Source organism: Cricetulus griseus, chromosome 2, assembly GCF_003668045.3.
Source record: "Cricetulus griseus strain 17A/GY chromosome 2, alternate assembly CriGri-PICRH-1.0, whole genome shotgun sequence".
In the NCBI taxonomy this organism is placed as follows: domain Eukaryota; kingdom Metazoa; phylum Chordata; class Mammalia; order Rodentia; family Cricetidae; genus Cricetulus; species Cricetulus griseus.
This window is the reverse complement of record NC_048595.1, coordinates 364,483,399-364,498,898: the sequence shown is the minus strand read 5'-3', so window position 1 is coordinate 364,498,898 and position 15,500 is coordinate 364,483,399. Positions and strand designations below refer to the sequence as shown.

General features: G+C 42.3%; 1 long non-coding RNA gene across 9 annotated transcripts in view; it reads right to left on the bottom strand.

Annotated features, from left to right (window-relative positions):
• LOC103162897 overlaps positions 1–15,500 on the bottom strand; it is a 38,891-nt gene that overhangs the window by 18,350 nt on the left and 5,041 nt on the right. For 5 of the 9 annotated variants that reach the window (XR_004768594.1, XR_004768593.1, XR_004768590.1 and 2 more), the window contains exons 2-6: positions 14,267–14,382; positions 13,888–14,033; positions 12,493–12,660; positions 5,247–5,340; positions 2,583–2,680 (exon numbers count right to left, since the gene is read on the bottom strand). This is a non-coding gene — a long non-coding RNA (uncharacterized LOC103162897). Of the gene's footprint in view, positions 1–2,505; positions 2,681–5,246; positions 5,341–12,492; positions 12,661–12,875; positions 12,988–13,887; positions 14,034–14,266; positions 14,383–15,500 lie in introns of all 9 variants that reach the window. The other 4 variants (XR_003482140.2, XR_003482136.2, XR_004768591.1 and 1 more) reach the window with 3 other exon arrangements.

Below are 15,500 nucleotides of genomic sequence, written 5' to 3'. Positions count from 1 at the left end.
CCATTTTTAAATCCATCAGAAGAGGGTTTTCTATGTCAAAAGGAGTAGAAGAATAGAAAATAAGGGGGGGGGTTGCAAGGGACTTTACCTCACCTCTAGCCAAAGAACTTCAGGAAACCGAGGAATGCTGAGAGTGGGAGACATAGTCTTTATTAGGGATGAGACCCCTGCCCCCACTTAGTTAATAAGTAGTCAGCTCTGAAAATCATATGCATGTAATCAATACTAAGGGAGCAAACAGGTTGCATTTATGTATGTAAGCACACGTAGAAACACACACATGCACACCAATAACAGAAAAAGAGACCATAATCTTGAGTGGGAACAAGGGGAAGAGATGGGAAGAGTTGAAGGGAAGAGAAAGAAGGGGGAAAGATGTATGTTTAATTAAAAAATAAAATTAAAAAACATAGAGTAAACATGAAACGTTGAAAACATAAAATTACTAGAGTGAATTGTAAGTATGGGAAGATGGCTCACTGGGTAAAAGTGCCTGCCAGTAAGGCTCATGACCTCAGTTCAAATTCCCAGAGCCCATGTGACAGCTGGATGTACAGCACACACCAGTAACACCAGCTGCCCCTCTGGTGAGATGGGAGTGGAGACAGGAGGATCTCCATAAGCTCATGGGCTGGCTTGTCCCTTACATTGTGGTCAGGAGACTGTCTCAGACAAGGAGGAGAGGCAAGGGAGGACTTGAAGGTTGTTCTGTGACCTCCACACATCCACTGCATTATGCTCATGCCCGCACTCCACACACAAATAAAAATGCGTGCATATGCTCATACATCATACACCTAGGTACAGAATAAGTCATCAAAGAATCATAATTATAGTGATTGTATATGAACTAAATACCCTACTCAGAAGTTGTATAGATTGAAGTTTGCAAAGGAGATATTAGAGGCAATGAATTTATTTTCATATCTAGACAGCAGAGAACAAACAAACAAACAAAAAGCATAGATAAGTTAAAGAAACCCTTGCAAAAAATGTGTGTTAAGTAGAAGGTAGCAAGCATAGTAATTCCCATATCTGACAAAGGTGGGCATCTAAAGAGAGAGACACCATGAAGGAAAGATAAAGGCTATATTATATGTGGAATTAGGAGACTCTTCACAACTGGTATTCAGTTATGCCACTGTAAAGAATCTAGGAAATAAACCCGTAAGCCCATTGAAGTCAGATAATATGGCGTTAGATGCATAAGAACTGAGAGTTGCTGGGAAGAACAGGCAGATATTTGTAGTAAGAACTAGCCGGTATTTTAACATGGTAGATCAATGTGATAAAGCCAGAGCAGAGATGTTCCACTGGCAAATTAAACAATAAAATAGGTTTGAAAAATTGAACTGAGTGAAAATGCCAAAAGCTGGTTCTGTATAAAGATTTAACATAGACATTTGGCAAAATTGATGAAGTAATAAGACAAAATACATAAAAAACCAAACTTGCTTGCTGGAATGGAATGTATAGGTATCTCATTGCTATGTAACTCTCTCCTTTTACAACCTTCAAGAAATCTGATGAGACTAGCAAGAACTTGTTCTGTGCAGTAAAGAAGGGGAGAGGCCCAGAAACCCTGCTATAAGGGAATGGGTGTGTATAGAGTAACATGCAATGCATATATATATATTTTCTGAGACAGGGGTTCTCTGTGTAGCTTTGTAGACCAGGCTGGCCTCAAATTCACAGAGATCCTCCTGCCTCTGCCTCCTGAGTACTGGGATCAAAGGTTTGCACCACCACCGCTCAGCATTTAAAAACATTTTATTCTTTGAGAGCTTCATGAAGTGTCTCTTGGTCATATTTACCACCCTTCTAACTCTTCCTAGATCCAGTCCCTCCCTTACATGCAACTTCATGTTTTCTCTCTCTGTTTTTTAAACCCAGGTAGTCCAATTTATGTTGCACATGTTTATAAACTAAAACACATAGCCAACAGCAACACTATATGGTGAATGTATGTCTGGTTTGGAAGAATAGTTAGTAAATGAGAATGACTTCCCAGGGAAAGATGGTTATACAATGATGTTGAGGATTAGTTTAAAGGAGGGAAGTTATGTGCTAAAATTAAGCCTATGCTCTCCTATTTATCTTAACTCATGAATTGAGATCAACTAAATTCTTGGGGCTAAACTTAAAGCAAAAAAAAAAAAAAAAAAAAAGAGAGGGCATGGATGAGAAGAGAAAAAACTCCTAGGTGTGAATTGTTCTTCTGCCTCATTGACCCACTTAAATTCAACCCCAACCATATATAACATTTGCAACACGTTTCTGAGGTATCTTCCCTGAGTATTTGATGATAACTATCCCAATAAGGATAGGAGTGAACATCCATATATGATCTTAAAAAAAAAAAAAAAAAACTCCAGCAAATGTTGGCATTGGGTGTTTGAAATGACTGCAAAACCAGTCAGCCAGAGTCATTGCTAAGCTCACCTGTTAGTGACCCTGCTGAGGAGGAGTTGGGACTCTGAGGTTTAGGAACCAAGGTTTTCCTACCTTGACTGCAAGCCTCCCCTTTTCTTCCAGGGAGTGTGGTGGAACCAGCAGAACCAGTCTTTGTTCTCTGAGCTTACCCAAGAGTCAAGAACTTCACTCTTTGCTGCAGTTGTTTGAAATCCCATGTAGGTTCTATATTCCTCTTGGTCTGCCTTCTACTTGTCTGCATATACATCTGTAAAAACATTATTTGTGCTAAGTTTTATTCGAATAAGGCTTATCCAACAACTAACTCCCTGTGTGACTTTTGCAAATTATCGAGGTCTCTCTACCATGTTTTTTTTTTTTTTTTTTCATTTGCAAAACAAAGGTCTGGACTCAGATACGTTCTGTGAGGCTAAGGACATAATCTTGGAAATATTAAAGTCAGCCAATTTTTAAAAATTCTGTCCTGTGAAGTTTTTAGACTATTTCAGTTCCCTGTTGATTTGTTCTATTATCATTTAATGTAAAAACAGCATGTTTCTGTGAGAACAAACAGTCTGACACTGTGAAAGGAATCCTAGATGGTACTGCAATATTCCTCAACTTCACTGAGGTCTCTGACATATAGTTACTTTGGTGGTTGAAGGCTCTTTGGAAGCATGTGCCTGGCCACCTGACCCTTCTTTAATAATGATGGCTTGTCCTCACTGAACTTCTAGATTATTGCACATGGAGACAAGTCCCCCTTGAGGCCACATTGCTAGCTGGAACTTGCCAGTATGAAGTATGCACCAAATGAGAATGAAGTTAACTGTAGGGGTTCTCCCATGACACGCCAGTCAAAACACTGACTTGTTGAGTGGGTTTTTCACACAATGTCATATTTGTATGGAAATACGTGTGGTAGGTTTTAATACCTGACATGAAGCAATATTGATATTCTGTTCCTGGCTCCCATAGACTCAAGATCTTTTTTTTTTTTTTTTTTTTTTTTGACAAAGCCTCACTGTGTAGCAATGGCTGACCTGGAACTCACTATGTAGACCATGTTGGCCTCAAATTCACAGAAATCCACCTGCTTCTGGAGTGTTGGGATTGAGGGCATGCATCACTATGTCTGGTTCAAAGGCTATTTTCCTAAAATTCTGTAGTCTAAACTGTATTAGCCACTGTTTAATAGTCCAAAGTCTCTTCTGGGACTCTTTTGGATCTCATAATTGTGTGCCCCTCTGATGTGTCTCCTACAGCACACATACTCTTTATATAGAGTCTAGAGTCTCTATAGAGCATATGAGTGCTGGCTCCACTCTGCCTGAAGCTTTTGTTGGTAGACATCCTCCTGCATCGGCATCTCCAATATCATAGAGTCTCCTCTGCAATTCAGGGGTCACTTTCACAGCTTCACGCACGGACAGCCTTTCCAGTTATCCTTACAGAGAACTGGACCCTGCCACAAATTGAATAGCCTCAGTGGCCTTTGGGATCTTGGTGAAAGCCTCAATGACCCCATAATATTTGCATTCTGCATACCTGAACAGGAAATGTCATATGTATGATGCTGCCAAAAGCTCCAGATGTTGTCTGGGTCACATCTACTACAGATGTAGTGGCCTCTGCGTGCAGTGGTGGCTGAATCTGAAGAAACATTTCCCCAGGTCATTGTTTTTAAGCAGAAGACATTCTGGGGCTTCTCAGATCTGTCTCTACCAAATGAGTTTGAGTTTTTAAAATGAAATTTTCAGTGTGGCACTTGCTGTTCTCTCTCATTAGAAACTTGAACAAGAGTACTAGCCAGCCACAGCCTGAATTAACATTGTTTAAATCCATTTGTTTAACACTTTTACTATTGTTGACTATGAATAATGGAATTTCTCTGAAACACATGTGTGCTCCCAGTACACACACACACACACACACACACACACACACACACACACACACACACACACACACACGCCCTAGAGGCTAGGTATGAACTTGACCTTGACATCAGCATTGTTCTGTTCCTTGTTCTCCATTCTGCTGTTACTTGTTGGCAGCAGTATTACCCGTGTCCCCCATGACCTTCAGCTATGCCCTGATGTTCATAAAAGGTAATAAATATCTTATGGGTAATTTAAGATGTGGCTGAGTTAGATAGTCCTTCATAGTTTCTTTATGACCTGCTAAGTATAAATAAGGACACAGCTGAATGAATAAGACTATATTCCTACTAAGCTGCAAGTTTCCATTTAATTACTAATACTGTGAACATTTCTGCTGTCTCATGTCTTACTTAAAAAAAAAACAGTACAATGTGGGATATGGAATGGCTTTCACATTTTCCTTTATATAGTGTATTTAAAAAATCCTTGAAATGTTCTGCTTTTGTAACAAAGTCTTGAGAGTATTACATTATGAAATTCCTTTTCAAACTTATTTCACCTAGGAATGCTTTATACTCTCATTAGCATTAGTAGACTTTTAGTGGCAGGGCCATCTATTGAATACAGAATTGTCAGTTTCCATGGATGGATTTAGAATTTAGTTCACCATGAAAGGTTAAAGTGCTCTTCATTTTCCATTTGTGATCATATCTTATCAGCCTTTCAGTTTCCTAGGCTCAGTTGTCAAGTCTTCAGTGCAACTGTAGAGTGTGCATCTGTTTGCATGTGTAAACATATTTTCAATAGAATTTATTTAACTGGTGTATCCTCATAGGAAAAATGCAGAAAGGAGTACATAGATCATTCATGATCTCTATATAAACTCCATGTACACCCACCCACCACCACCACCACCTTATCCATGTACACCTCACCCACTACCAATATTACCTGATTGATACATCCTGGAGCAGTAACAAAGCCATTCTCATGTCATTCTCAGGCTGAATCCACAGTAGATATTTGGGTCATTTTATTTCATGATCTTGGACAAATGTATAAAAGCATCAACATTACTGTGTCACACAGATCACTCCATTCCCAAACCTCCTCTGTACTGGTTCATCCCTCTGCTCCCTCCTCTCATGTTTGGCACCACAGAGGTCATAACTGTCTTTATGATGTCACATGATTAGAATCATGGTCTTTATTCTCTTCTGATAAGCTTTTTTTCACTTAGTGATATGCATTAGATTTTCTTCTATTTGTATCTCATTCCCCCACCTCCTTGATTTATTGCTCTGGCTAAGATTTTAAAGACCATATTGAAAAAAGAGTGGAGAGAGTCAACATTCTTGTGTCCAACTTTTCAGGGAGATGCTCTTTACTTTTGTATATGTGTGTGTGTGTGTTTATTTTGAGACAAAGTTTTTCTGTGTAACAGCCCTGGCTGTAGCCCAGGGTGGCCTTGAACTCACAGAGATCTGCCTGCCTCTGCCTCCTGAGTGCTGGGATTAAAGATATGTGCCACCACACCTGGTCTACAAGAACTAGTTCCAGGACAGCCTCCAAAGCCACAGAGAAACCCTGTCTCAAAAAACCAAAATAAAAAAAAATCCACTTTCCTTATTTTTAAATTATTTATCTTTATTTGAGTCCATCTTCTTCTTGCTGGCTGTTGTAAGAGAAGTCATTATTAGGGCCTTGCTTTTACTTGCAGGCCATGTGGCCATTCCTTACAAGCCCTCTCCCATCTGGTCACATCGTGCCTCTCTGCCATCAGATTGTCACAGCACACAGTCAAGACCCTGGAGCTGTCCCTAGCTTACTCTGAATTTCCTTGATGCTGCCTCGAAGCAGCATTGGTCACCAGGCCTAGATTCCATCTGCGGCAGATTGCGCCCTCTTGCCTTCTTGCTTTATGCCTGCCACAGTGCATCTGAGAAGGTGTGGTCTGAGCTGGGGGAGTTTTAACTAAGGACTTTGGTTTTGGTTCCCAAAGTCCCTCCTCACACAGCTCTGCCTCCAGCCATGCTCAGCTAGCAGCCAGCATAGTTCCAGCCCCTGCCCACTCCCCCATTTCCCTTTGGAATGACAATTTCCTGGTCCACAAGGTGTTTTCCTTCATTTGTGCCCCCTAATCTCCTCAATAACTTGCTCTCAGTCATCCTTTCCTGCTTGGTGGTAATGGGAGACTTGAAGTCTAAACTCACAGCACCTGTGCCAGAAGTCCATGTGTCCCTCACAGAGCTGTAGCGCAAACTCAGGCACTGCACAAACTCAAACCATGTACCACCAGGGAGATGAATCAAAATGAACCAGAAAATACAGAATCCCACTGTCATATTAAATCCCTGATTTTAGAAGATGTTTTGAAGACAGTAGATCTTTCATGATCTGTAACAGGAAGAAGGAAGTCTGTGGGGATTAATATGGGAGGATTGTTAGAAATTCATGGATTTGGCTTGCTTATGGAGTCATCACAGCTTCAGGGAAACCTGTACTCTGGTTAGTCTCTGGCTTTACAGGGGAACTCTGCAATGGCTGTGGAGTAGTAGCAGAATTAATGGCTGGCCATCTAGCATGGTTTTATTAACCGCATTCACTGGCATCAGTACCCAGAAAGGATGAAGATAAAGTAGCTCCAAGGAAGAGTAAAGAACTTCTGAGATCTGTCTGCCTCTCTGAGAGGATTATATAAGACTATGCCACTATGAGGACCAGACACTGATGCGGCTAATGTGTGCCAAGTTAGGAGACTCCAGGAGACGAGAGGGAGGCTCAGCCGTCTTCTCCAAGGCCCTTCTTGTTCGGGCATCATGTCTGCACACGCTTGTTTGTTTCTAGAGTCAACCACACATCTTTAAATGTGTAAGTCTAAATGAAAGCCTTGCCCTGGACATACCTAAGGTTTTCTTCTCCATTCTTACCTTTCCCATTCCTGATTTTCTACGTTCTCCTTTATCTTCTTCTTTCTTATTTCCTCCGTCTCTCTTCCTTCTTTCCTCTTTCTTCCTTTTTGTTATCTTCCCCTTGCCTTTCTTCCTCCCTCCCTCCCTCCCTCCCTCCCTCTCTCCCTCCCTCCCTCCCTCTTCATTTCTATCGTCTGTCATTTATTTTGCTTCCCTCTTTTCCTTCCTTCCCTTTTCTACCCCATCTCCATTTCTGTCCCTGATGTAGGATCCCTTCCTATTTATTGTTGATTCTGAGATGAAAATCTAAAGAATGGCTGGCTGCCTGGGTCTAGGGCACCAGAGGAAATATCTCAATTTTCCCCACCCATCCCACGTTCTTAGTTACTGAGGCTGGTGAGGCATTCTCCGTGTTTGAGGAGATCCCCTAGGCTCAGAGATGAGGAGGCAGAGACAGAAAGACCCACACCTGGCTCTCTCCAGCCCTTTCCTTAATTGGCTCCTTGAGATCTGATGCTTGGTTTAACATCCTCTTTAACACGGTTCCACTGCTAGCTTCAGTCACAGGGATGCGTAGTGCTTGGGTGGAGAGGGCAGGATGACATAGTGAGATGGTCTGCAAGGGTCTAACCAGTAGGCACAGGTGTGTGAAAAGCCATCAACGCCATGGCCCAGCCATCTGCAGAAGCGTTTGGAGCTGGGGTACTGGCACTCAGGGCATTTAAATCTCCCCTCGGAACTCTATCAGCATCTCAAGCCAGTGACACGTGCCTGTTTCTTTGTCAGCACAGTCATGTAGGGCCGGCAGCTCCAGCACTGTGCACAGACGGAGCCATGAAGTACCCATGGTGAAGACAGCATGGCCATGGGGTCAGACTGCACGTGAGTGACAGTTACATAGGATGACCCCATTCATCTTCGCTCAGGGCTTCTTTATTCCACAGGAAGCAAGTGGTTTTGGCATTTTTCTTGTCAGGCATTCGTGATGGCTAATATTGATTGTCGACTTCACAGGCTCTGCAGTTGCCATGGAAACAAACCTCTGGGCATGTCTATGATGGAATTTCTAGGTTAAGTTAATGGAAGCGGGAAGACCCACCCTAAATGCAGGTGGCACTGTTTCTTGCTCAGGGAGCCTGGGCTGAGTAAATGGAGAAAATGCAGAGAGCACCACCACCACCACCCATCTCTTCTCTGTTTCCTGACTGTGGTATACAGGCACAGGTATACCACTACCCAGACACAACCCCTGCCTGTGGTGATGTATTATTTATGATTTATTAAAGCTTTCCTGAGGGTTCAGGATGCGAAGCCAGCCACAAGACATATAGAACAGGGAGTGGTGATACACACCTTTAATCCCAGCATCCATAGAGCTAGGTGGTGGTGCACACACCTTTAATCCTAGGACTCAGAAGACAGGCAGATGGATTTCTCTGAGTTCAAGGCCACCCTAGCCTACACAAGAGTGAAGAGTAAGAGAACTCATGCCTTTGATTCCAGCACTTGGGATCACACACCTTTAATTCCAGGTGGAGACAGGGGTGATATGGCTGGGCAGAGAAAGGGATATAAGGAGGAATTGACAGGAACTCAGACCTTTTGCCTCCGAGGACTCATGGAGACAGGATTGCCATCTCATCTTGGTAGAGCTAAGATCTAGTGGCTTGACTGCTTTGCTTTTCTGATAGTTAGCTTGAAGCTTGAATCCCAATATCAGTCCCTGGTTCTTTTATTTTTCATGTTACACCTGCCTGTATGCACTGATGGCTCAGCTGCCTGTGTCCATTAGCCAGAGTGGTGGCTTCATAGGTTTGGTGGATCACCCATTTTTTTTTTTCTGTGAGCATGGACACACGAAGAGGGAAAACTTCCTGGCTTTTATTTTTTGAATAACTCTAGGTATTTCTGTATTCTCTGTGCTGCGAGATTGCATTTACTGACTTCATACAGCCTCTGGCCTCAGATAACCCCCTTCCTGATGGCAACATAGCGCATTTGTTTTCTCTCTGAATAAGTGAGATCTAAAATTACCCAGCATCTGCAATGCTTGAGTTAACACTGCCTTCCTTCCTTTCCCTTGTCTTTCCCAGAAGAAAATTAGTTTGGCATTTATGTCATTGATTCTGCCTTTTGAAACATCTATGGACATGCTTTTTCCTAGAGTAGGTCCCCTGCCTGATGGTATTATATCCAAAAAGTATTTTATGGTTTTGATATGTGTGACCCTCAGACTAAGGTCCCTCAGAGAGTGAATAGCTAGGATCCCAAGTCTAAGACTCTGATTTGAAAGTGAGCTCTACATTCTGTACTGTTCATTACTCATCAGCTTCAGGGAGAGAGAAGGTTGGTTTCAGGTTAAACAGGCTGTGAGTGGCTGTGTAGAGCTCCATTCACGGGAGAGATCAGGTCATGGTGCAAGGAATAAAACATGAACCAAATAAGACGTACAGAGTAAGATTCAGCCCTGGGGCAGTCGGAGAGTTTCAGAGGTGGGCTCTGAGGGCAGAATCACACGTTGGCTCATGGAGAGTTGTTCCTGTGAGCCCTCAGCTCTGGCTCTTAGCAGCTTTTCTGGGTGATGGATTTCTTACTCAAACCTTTTGCCACTTCAGAAACAGTAAAGGACTCTTGGTACATCTGAAGGATGGGGGCACATCAAGTCCTCCTGCTGAGATTCTACTGTGGTTGATTACAGGTGGCAGCAGATGGGTTGTCAACTATGGCTCAGATGGTCACAGTGACGTCTGGTTTGTATTAGGTATGGAAACCCTAAGGATTCTGGGCTCTGTCCATTCCATGGTCCTCTTCTTCGGTGGATGAATGTAGAGTCAGGTCTTCATTGTCCCTCATGTGGGCAGAAAGAGCACCCACTCTTTTTCCTACTTTGACTTGGTAAAGGCCACTGACCTGGCTCTGTCTTGATACAAAATGGGCTACAAAACATGGCTTTGTCTCAGAAGTCATCTCTCAGTGGGTGACAATCTCAGTCTTCTGTAAGACATTTGTATCTAGGTTGGGAGCCTCTTTTGGAGAGTCATTTCTAAGTCTTCTTCATACCTGTTATTCATGATTGGCCACCATTGATGAAGCTGAAATGGATTGTTCTAACTCATCTGTCACTCAGAATCCTTTTTTATTATTTATTTTAATTTTTAAAAATTAACATAAAATATTAGATATCATTTGGAATTTTAAAATATGTTTTGTATATCTTTCCCACCTTTTTGACTCTTCCTTTCCCCTGTTCCCTCTCCTTCTCCACCATTCTCTCCATACTTCTCCCTTCTCCTGTACCCTCTTGTCTTCTGTTTTCATGTTGCATGGAGTCTACTTTCTTTTTTAAATATTTATTTATTGCATTAAATTTTTTGAGCACTTTATACATGAGTGCTGTATTTACACACACACACACACACACACACACACACACACACACACACACACACTCACACACACCTGAGTTCATTTAGTGTTGCTTACATGTGTACTTGTTTAGGGATGACAACTTGGGAGTGGATAACCTATCAGAGGCTTATCCCTGGAAAAGACTAATTCTTCCTTTCTCAGCAGCCAATAATTACAGCTCTTCATCTAGGAGTAGGGCCTTGTGGGATCTCCATCGCTCATGTGGGTTTCTCAAATAGTATTGACATCATTCAGATCTTGTTTTGACGACCACATTTTTGAGATATCATGGGCACAGCTTCTTTGTCATGTATAGACACTGCCTCTCAGCAGGCAGCCTGACCTATTGGTTCTTACAACTTTTCTGTTTCCTCTTCCTCAAAGGTCTGAACCTTAGGAGGATAGTTGTACTGTAGATGTCTCAATAGGACTTGGGCACCTTAGCCAATGTTCCCTGCACTTTGAATGGTTGCAGGTTATAGATTTGTGTATTGGTTTCTGTTTCCTACAAAAGGAACTACTACTACTACTACTAACTTCTTCTTCTTCTTCTTCTTCTTCTTCTTCTTCTTCTTCTTCTTCTTCTTCTTCTTCTTCTTCTTCTTCTTCTTGGTTTTTTTGAGACAGGGTTTCTCTGTATTGCTTTGGAATCTGTCCTGGAACTCACTCTGTAGACCAAACTGGTCTCGAACTCACAGAGATCAGCCTGCCTCTGCCTCCCGAGTGCTGGGGCTAAAGGTGTGCATCACCACGCCCGGCTCAAAAGGAGCTTCTTTGATGAGTGATGAGAGCTGCACTTAATTGTGGGTTTAAGGATAAGTGTTTAAGGATACGAATGTAGCTAGAAACAACACTGGTTTAGGAGAGAGTCTGTAGTAGATTCTCCTCTAAGATCCATGATCTCATCAGCCATGGGTAGTTGGAAATGGAGTTCTTAATTGGTCTAGATAATATGAGTCAGATATAGAGGAAGATGCTGAGAGATCAGAGAGGAGCAAGCCATCACCACATCTTACTTCCTTAGCCTCTCAGCAGACAAGAGAGTGAGTTCCTGTTTCTCCATGCTTATATCCTGTTTCCACACAGCTACCTCACTTCCTGTCTGTCTGTACAGACCTCCAGACCTCTATGGTTAGCTAGTGGGCAAGCTCCATTCTCTGACCTTCAGACAGGCTTTATTTGTACAAGCAAGATATCACCACAGGTGGTTGGCTAGGTTTATAGTAGGGGGTTGAATTCCCTCCTACCAAGTGGGAGGTTGGTTTCCCCTAAAGTGTAAGTGTTACTATTACACCCTCGGGGATATTTGGCCATGCCAGTCATTGTAGTTCTTAGACTTTATAGCTGGGTAGAACTGTTGATTGCCTTTCTGCCTTAGTAGCTTGAATGGCACCTTCAGACATTATGAGAGCTAGTACACATGGAAAAGGCTTCCAGTCAGTTCCAGCTCTATTCTTCCAAGTTGTCTGCGTAAAATGTGAGAGATCTTCAGCAATATGGAGGTAACCAAGTTCAGGGAGGTCACCTCAGGCAACAGTAATAGCCTACATTGTTTTAAGAGTCACTTTAGTTCACCTGATTAACAACTTGAAGAGAGGTTTCCAATTATTGGCACTGAGGTTTTTGAACGTCACATGTAAACATGTAAACATGTAAAGATGCACAACTTGTTCAGGGCTAGCTCTGGAAGTCAACAAGGGAAGGGAGTGCATCTGATTACAGACGCTCCTCTAGGAGTCACTCCGGGGTTAGTGTAAGAGCTCCTGCACCCTTTAGTATGAGTTCATTATCTCAGGTCATCAATCAGATGGCTTTGTCTTCAGGATGGAAGCTGTGTCAAACTCCCCAGGTCCCCAGAGCTTTGCTGGTTGTCTTACCTGAAATTCAATCTCAGCAGCTCCTGGTTGTTGATGTTGAGAGATGGTACTCCGGTGCTGCTTTTCTTGTTTGTTTGTTTCAAAATATATGTGTGAACAATGTGACTGAATCCCCCCACAGGGAAGTCTGAAGGATCTTATGATTTTAGAATAAAGAGACATTTGAACCTGGAGAAAATAAAAATGAAACCTCCAGTATTTTGAAACATAGGGAGACAAATAACTCTTAAGTCCCCATAGAGTCGAACAAGCAATCTTGGTATTACCAGCCTTCTGCACAGAGGAAACTAGAGTAAAGTTCACAGCCCTCCGAGTATTTTTGAAATAAAAATTCAGTGTTTAGAGACTGAACTTGTGATACCAAGAAAGCAAGCCTTTCCTACCTGCTGTGACGGAATGAAGGTTAAAAGAACTCTCCAGATAATGGGTTTCAGATAGCTAATATCTTAGCAAAACTGATCCCTGGAGGACAGCTCAGAGCTGGAGCTGTTGTCCCTGAAAAGATATTTCAGCATGAAAATAGGTCATTGATGGAGAACTGCTATTTCTCCGCATGCCCAGGATCACCTTCCCCAAGCTAGTTAGTTCATTTGTATGCAGAGGGACACCAGAACCCATCTAGACCTATGTTCATGGTCACAATATCCCCACTGTGCCCAGGTCACCGGGTACTGTGGATTGTATACTTCATCATCCTTTACCACTGGCATCCACCAGAGACTAGTCCAAATCCAGTTGCTAATTTAAGTTGTGGTTTTTACAAAACAATTCATATTTATCTAAGCAGCACAGGTTTAGTTATCTAAAAGCCCACACACAAAGTGAGTTACGCTGCCTCCCAGAATGTGATAAATGGGGCCTTTGAGGCACAAGGAGACAAAACAACATTCAAGAAACAAACCCTTTCACTCCAGGCTTCAAAATAGAATACAGATATGTTTAAAAAACATAAAAGCAGTAAATTAAGATATCTGGCATATTGGTGCTCAGCTTGAACTAATAGAAGATAAGAATATTAGTTAATAACAGAAGATAAAGACAATTAATTATACATGATTTTTGTTTAAACCATGAGAATGGCCTTCACTTAATTTTGAACCCAGCAGGAAATGATGCCTAGTTTACACTATAAACAATGGTGGTCCTGTGGTCTGGTTGCCATCAAGGTCTTCAGAGAGGAGGGCTGGAGAAATTTGGGTCCCGGCAAGACACTCATTTCTTCTGATGCTTCTCTATGATATGATTTGATTTGCCTTTCTGATAATCTGACATGTCAACTGATCTGCTTCCTAAGACTCAAAAATCTTTGTATATTTCATGGTTGTTTTTTTAACAGCCCTACATGGAATTACATTTATGGATGTCAGAACTAGGAGCCACCCACCTGTCACTTACCTTTTCCTGTGCCCTGATTTAGTTCAGCAGTTGATAGACCCATTGAGTGATAGCATTCTGACTACCATGAAGTCACGGATGTCCACTTCTGTGCCTACACCTCTGTTTGACACCATGGATGCCATCATGATCAACAATAGAAGGTTCTAGAGAGAACAGAAGATCTGCAGTCTTTATCAGCAATAGAAGGTTCCAGAGAGAGGAAGAGAGAGAGGAGACCAGAGATGGAAAGAAGGCAAGAGTCTCTCTTCTCTGTCAGCTTCAGCCCTGTCATGTCCAACACAGCATAACACATTATGATTGGAGTTTTTCCATGGAAAGAGCACATCATTACATGGCTACTTATCATCTTAAAACACTCGTGTGTGCTGTAGCATACCTGTGCAGAGACCCCAGCACCTTGGAGGTCTAGATGGTGGTTCATTGGAGACTCCTCTGTGTGCACAGACACCCTCATCTGGACCTACAGTTTCAGTCTTGTGAGGCATTTTTTTCCTGGTATGTGAACACAATGAACTATATTATTCAGGCATAAGGAAGAAAAAAATCATATTTTCTGGAAAATAGATGAGAAATGAGATTAGCACCTTAAGTGACATAAGCCAGGGACAAGATAAAAGCCACACTTCCTCCCTCATGTGGTCTTAATAAAAAAGACACAAAGGTGTAAGTTTGGGGATATGGAGAGGAGACTCAGAAGGGAGAATAGCAGAGGGGCGAGTAGAGTTCTCAGGGTGTATTATATACATGGAGGAAGGTGTCTGAATAAGACATCACTTTGTACAGCCAGTATACACTGTACACCCCATCCACAGTGCCTTATACACACAGTCATGCTACCTATACATGGAGGAAAGTGTCCAAATGACACATCCCTTTGTAGAGCCCATACACACAGTACACCCAATCCACAGTGCCTTATACACACAGTCATGCTACCTATGGACAGAAGAAGGCTTGCCATCTGCAGTGACACAGGGATGATATGGCACCCTGCCAGCCTCCCATGTTTTAATAACTCCAGCTTCTACCTGTGCTCCCCTCAGCTCTAGGGAAAGATGGCTGCTTTATTTTAGGATGCCCTCAGTGCTCTCTTTCTATTTTCCTATGTATCTTGATTATTCTGTATTTTGGCCTTCTGTGATAGTCTCTCATGTGATTTCTTGTCCCTGACTGATACGGCAGCCATAATACCCATATTCCCAAGTCAGATTGTTATCATTAATTTTATGGATAATAAAAATGTCACTTAAAAAAAAAACTGCACACAACTCAATTTTCTATATGCTACAAAAGAATGAAACTATGATTCAAGACTATTGGAGAAAGTGTATCACTGAAAAGTCAGGTCAGAAGACATGAAAAAGGGATGCGCTGGCTCATTAAGTCAAGTGGCTGAGCAAACACTGGGCCTTTGAGCTGTAGGGGATGAGCTGGGGCTGGGGCCATTGTCCTCAAAAGACATCAGAGCATGGAGAATAGTCACTGGCAGGAAAAGCTATTGCTTCAAAGGACCTGACCCTGTTTCCTTCTCCACCGATAGGAGGCACTTGGACCAACTGGGGACAGGGATATTTGCCACCTTCCAGCAAGTGGCCCAACATCTGTTATTG